This window comes from Mytilus edulis, chromosome 11 (genome assembly GCF_963676685.1).
Source record: "Mytilus edulis chromosome 11, xbMytEdul2.2, whole genome shotgun sequence".
NCBI classification, from domain to species: Eukaryota; Metazoa; Mollusca; class Bivalvia; order Mytilida; family Mytilidae; genus Mytilus; species Mytilus edulis.
In genome coordinates, this window is record NC_092354.1 from 6736911 (window position 1) to 6742940 (window position 6030).

Genomic DNA, 6030 nt, shown 5'->3' on the forward strand with positions numbered 1-6030 from the left:
GTTATTTACTTACTCAGTTATGTCATTTTAACTAACTAACTCAATCATCGCTGAGATACAAATAAATATAGAGACAAAAAGAAACAATGTATTATATTTATATATTCATGTATTAACAAACAAAAGACAAAACATATTGTGCAGTTATTCCCTCTGATGAATTTCTGTTTATGGGACAGTCATCAATATAAATAAGAAATCTGTTGAGAACTTCTGCAGTCTCAACATAGTTCATTAAAGATTTAAATTATCAGAACCATGAAAATTACATGTATGTGTAAACTTTTCTGTACAGGTATTAACCACATTGAAAATCATTTCTGACTGAGAAGTAAGCTCAGGCAAACCCCAGTAAATGTCTTAGATACATGTATATTTATGATATAGGACTTTTTCTATTTTTAACAGAAACATAAATTATTCAAATTCTTTCTTTCAGGGAACAACAGCCACGACCAAAGATATACGGATATGTTGAAGATGTGGTACCACAGTATGACGAAGAATCGTTTAAAAGGATGTTCAGGATGCGCCCGGCAACGTATAGGAGACTCTGTGCATATCTGAAGGACTGTCCGGAATTAAACCAAACACAGACAGGAGGAAAAGAGCCAATTTCAATCGAAAAACAAATACTTATAACTCTATGGTATGTTGGAGGTCAGGATACAGTAAGAAAGATTGCAGATAGATTTGGTATTTCTGAGTCATCAGTTATTATTTGTAGAGAGAGAGTCATTGCTGCAATACTCAATAACTTAAAGCAAAAAATATTGCTTGGCCTAGTCAACAAGAAATGCAAGAGGAGACTATTTTTTTCCGACAGAGAAATGGATTTCCTGGAATAGTAGGAGCTATTGATGGAACGCATATAAGGATTAAAGCACCATTAAAGCATCCACAGTCCTATGTCAATAGAAAAAGCTTCCACTCTTTACAGTTACAGGTTGTTTGCAGACACGATATGTTATTCACTCATGCCTATGCTGGAAACCCTGGAAGTGTGCATGATGCGAGGGTTTTAAGGCAGTCAGATCTGTGACTAAATGGGCTGAATATGTGTAACCAAACAAATCATATCTTGGGAGATGCAGCCTATCCAGTCCGTAGATGGCTACTCACACCGTACAGAGATAATGGTCATTTAACTCAACAGCAGAAGAGATATAATGAATACCACTCTTCAAATCGTGTTGTCATTGAGAGAGCCTTTGCTCAGCTAAAAGGAAGATTCAGAAGATTGAAATTTTTAGAAAACATTCATGTTGAAACATCCGTAGAAATAATTATATGTTGCTGTGTTTTGCATAACATTGCTATTTTAGAACATGATTTCTTAGACGAAATACTTGAACAGGATGGTGACAATAACCAATTTAACAGAAACCCTTTTCCAGTAAACGATGAAGAAGCAGCTGGTGCTTTAAAACGTGACAATATTGCTCGCCATCTTCAGTAGTATATTTGATTTCAATGTATTATCATACTCAGTAAAATTCATCATCATAATGAAGATTTTCATTTTTTTTTCTATTTTTTCTTTCCAGACTTAGTTGCAGGAAAAGAATATTTATAATCAGAAAAGCTATCTTTGTGTCCTGAGCTTGCTTTAAGAACAAACATGCATTCATTTTTCTCAGGCAAAACTGCTATGTAACAATCTTTAGAATCATTCCTATTTAGTGCATTAATTGAAATCTTTTTGTTAATGTAGTGTTGTCAGTCCCCCTAAACAATACAAGCAACAACCAATGCATACAAAAACTTTTCCGAATTAAACCTTTATTTTATACCAAACAATTGAAATACATATTTTTGATACCAATTTATAATAAGGGGTGCACATTTTGTTGATTCTTGCTCATCAGTTGTGCTGAAGCCTTATATGTTGAAATCCAATACAGCATTCAGCAATCCAAATGGTTAAAGAACACATTCAAAATACTGGTTCCAATTTACTCAAAAGTGGTAAATTAAAGCAATAAGAGTCACATGCTGAAATGTGTCACCTCTGTTCTATCCATTATTTTGTAATGTTAAATTTCTTAAGATAAAGTTTTACTTCAAGAATCACATAAACTTAACATTATCAATGAACCATCAAAATGATATCAAGGTCATATAAACCAAGCCAGAAAAACATGTACACCTTCCAGTCATTACATACACCAATTTAAAAATATAGTTAACCTGTTGCATATAGTTTTCCAGAAACAGACCAAACCATAAAAAAATTATATTGACCAATGAACCATAAAAATTAGGTCAAGGTTAGATGATGCAGCTGAACAGACTCCTTACAATCATTCCATATATCAAATGTAGTTCACCTTATTGCTCTTAGTTTCTGATAAACAGAATAAACTAGGACATGTTTTAACTTTCTGTCCCCCAGAGACCTTGACCTTTCAATCATTGCAGATGAAATGCACTTGGTCTTTTTAATCACTTGTCATTTTTATAAACATGATAAACAAAAATAGATTAACAATTTGTTTTATTTTTAAAACATAAAAAAGTAAATAAAAGGTATAACAAATCATATTAATAAAGACATAAAATTGTTTATAAACAAATATAAAAAAATGAAAGACTTCTTAAAAAGTAAAAATAAAGAGATAATACATGTTAATCATTTATCTCATCTTTGAGAAACAATTTAAATAATAAGATATAAACAAATGTATACACAGACCAGTGTGGATAGTATCACGCATTCGGGAGACTTGCATGGCAGCAAAACACAGTCCCCATCTAGTTGAAAATAATTGTGCCAAAGAAAAAATTTGCATTTATCTGGAACTTATGGTAAGTTAAATATATATGACAAAAAAAGTGCAGAAAAAAGATTACTTGTGTGAATTTGTATAATTATAGAAATCCAATGGCCATTACTTTGGAAAAAAATATCAGACTGGAACAAAATTTGAACTTAATATGTACTTTGTTATGGTTAAAACTATATACCAAATATCAAATCAATATCTTTAAGCATGACGAAAAAATTAATAGGAAACTGATTACTTATGTGTGAATTTTCTTTAAAAAACTGTTGAAAAAAATATCAGACCGGAACAAAATTCAAACTTTATTTCTTACTTGTCATGGTTAAACTATAAACCAAATATAAACACGATAACTGTAAGTTTTTAAGAAAACTGATTACTTGTTAAAATTTTCTTAGTCAAAGAGCCATTACTTTGGAAAAAATTATCAGATTGGGAAAAAACTTTAACTGGTCATTTGTAAACCATATACATATGGCAAGCCGTTTTGCTATTTATTCTTACTTCAAGATATCTCATAAACTTTATAAGATATCTTATATAGTTTATAAGATATCTTATATAGTTTATAAGATATCTTATATAGTTTATAAGATATCTGATATAGTTTATAAGATATCTGATATAGTTTATAAGATATCTCATATAATTTATCAGATATCTTATATAATTGCCTTTATAAGATATATCATAAACTATATAAGATATATCATAAACTATATAAGATATCTTATAAACTATATAAGATATCTTATAAACTATATAAGATATCTTATAAACTATATAAGTTATCTTATATAAAAATTCTTTATAAGATATCTCATATACTTTATAAGATATCTTATAAACTTTAGAAGATATCTTATAAAGTATATAAGATATCTTATAAATTTTAGGAGATATCTTATATAAGATATCTCATAAAAATGAAATTATATAAGATATCTTATATATTATAGGAGATATCTTATATATTATACGAGATATCTTATATAGTTTATAAGATATCTTATATAGTTTATCAGATATCTTATATAATTGTCTTTATAAGATATCTCATAAACTATATAAGATATCTTATAAACTATATAAGATATCTTATAAATTATATAAGATATCTTATATAAAAGTTGTTTATAAGATATCTCATATACTTTATAAGATATCTTATAAACTTTAGGAGATATCTTATAAAGTATATAAGATATCTTATAAATTTTAGGAGATATCTTATAAACTTTAGGAGATATCTTATAAACTTTAGGAGATATCTTATAAAAATGAAATTATATAAGATATCTTATATATTAAAGGAGATATCTTATATATTATATAGATATCTTATAAACTTTAGGAGATATCTTATATAATATATGAGATATCTTATAAAAATGAAATTATATAAGATATCTTATATATAATAGGAGATATCTTGAAATTCGAATAAATAGTAAAACGGCTTGCCATATATACATGTACCAAATATCAAATCAAAGTCTTTAAACCTTGACAAAAAAAATGTGGAAAACCTATTTGCTGGACGTACAAAATGACAGACAAACAGACGGACAGAGTGCAAACCTAAAGCACCTTCATCTAAATGGTCTATTGTTGAGCACAGACTAAACGGTCTATTTTTTAGCACAGACTGACTTTAACAGCGAAAAATTTTAAGGCGGTTTTCTATTGTCTTCCTGCAAATACAGCACTTTTTCAGCAAATTACCACATTCCATACATGTTGCTAGATGGTTGCATGGAACCATTAGACAAATTGCCTCCCTATCCATACATATCTTGCATTCTGAAAAAATAAAAGAAATGATTTAATACATAGAGCAAATTGTATCTGTTATTGTGTTTAAAAACAACATGTATAGTGTATCAATATATGATAAGACTTTAATCCAAATTCAACTATTTTTTACTGCTGTTCTTAAGATTGGGGAGGGTTGATCGCTGATAAACATGTGTCTGTCCCAAACTAGGAACCAATAGTCAAGTCTTTATTAATGTTTTATTGTTGTTTGTTTTACATTTTTAGATGGAATAAGTTAAATATTTCTCTAGTCTAAGAATAGATTTGCATTCTGTTATTATGTGGCCTTTATCAGCTTGCTTTGTTGTATGGACCTTTGTCATGTATACTGGCCTGTAGATGTTGAATTGTTTGTTATATGAACTTCCCATGGCTGGCTACCTCATTGACAATCATATCACATCTATCATTTTACTAATATAACAAACAATGGTAATATTAATAATCATGATATTTAAGGCAAACCAGAAAAAATGATAAATTAACAGAAGTTATTGCATTACTAGTTCTTCTTTTCTTTAAGAAAACTTCTGAGAGCATCTTCAACACCCCGGTATGCTTTTATTCGCTTTTGGTGCATTCTTTCCTGTCTTTCTATTGCCTCCTCCTGGCGACCTCTTGTTTCTGATATATATTCTTTAAAGGTGTCAACTATATCAGAAGAAGCACCCCTTCTTTCTTTGATGGTGGGTTGGATGAGGATTTGTCTTCTTCGTCAGACAAAGTGTTTTCAGTAGTACTTGTACCAGAAGTAGCTTTGTATTGGTCAGTACTACTTAGTGTAAGTAAAGGTTTTACAATAGGGTCCTTTTCAAAGAGGTCATCTAAATCTTCCTCAAAATCAAAAGATTTCCTGCCTGCCCCTGACTTTTTGTTATTGTCTTTTACTGATTTGTAGCCCCGCATCAATGTTTTCCATTTTCCATTTACTTGTTCAGCATTAACACGGAATCCCTTCTGTTGGAGCATTGTTGCGATTTTCTCCCATACTACCTTCTTTCTTATTCTACCTTTCTCTATTTTGTCCTTATTTTTCTTATATTCACTAATAAGAAAGACAGTATTGTTTTTACTCCATATAATATTGTTATTACTACTAGTACCTGTGACATCTTCTTTCACTGTTTCTTCTGTAATAAATTAAATAAATGTGTAAATGATCCACAGGTGACCTCATACATATACATATTTTTAGATTACCCTTTAATATAAACATAAGAAGATGAGGTTATATCGCCAATGAGACAGCATCCCATCCAAGACTTAAAGTAGTTAATTAAAGCAGTTATAGGTCACAGTACAGCCTTCAACATTGAGCCTTGACCCACTCTTTAAAGAAAGCTATAAATGGTCCAAAAATGACTAGTGTAAAACAATTCAGACAGAATAAACCAACAGAAACAAGCTGAAATTTAAAAAAAAAGTA

At 29.6% G+C, this 6030-nt stretch overlaps 1 pseudogene; it reads left to right on the forward strand.

Annotated features, from left to right (window-relative positions):
- The first annotated feature begins 419 nt into the window (after positions 1 to 419).
- Positions 420 to 1459, forward strand: LOC139493935 (putative nuclease HARBI1; annotated as a pseudogene).
- The last annotated feature ends 4571 nt before the right edge of the window (positions 1460 to 6030 follow it).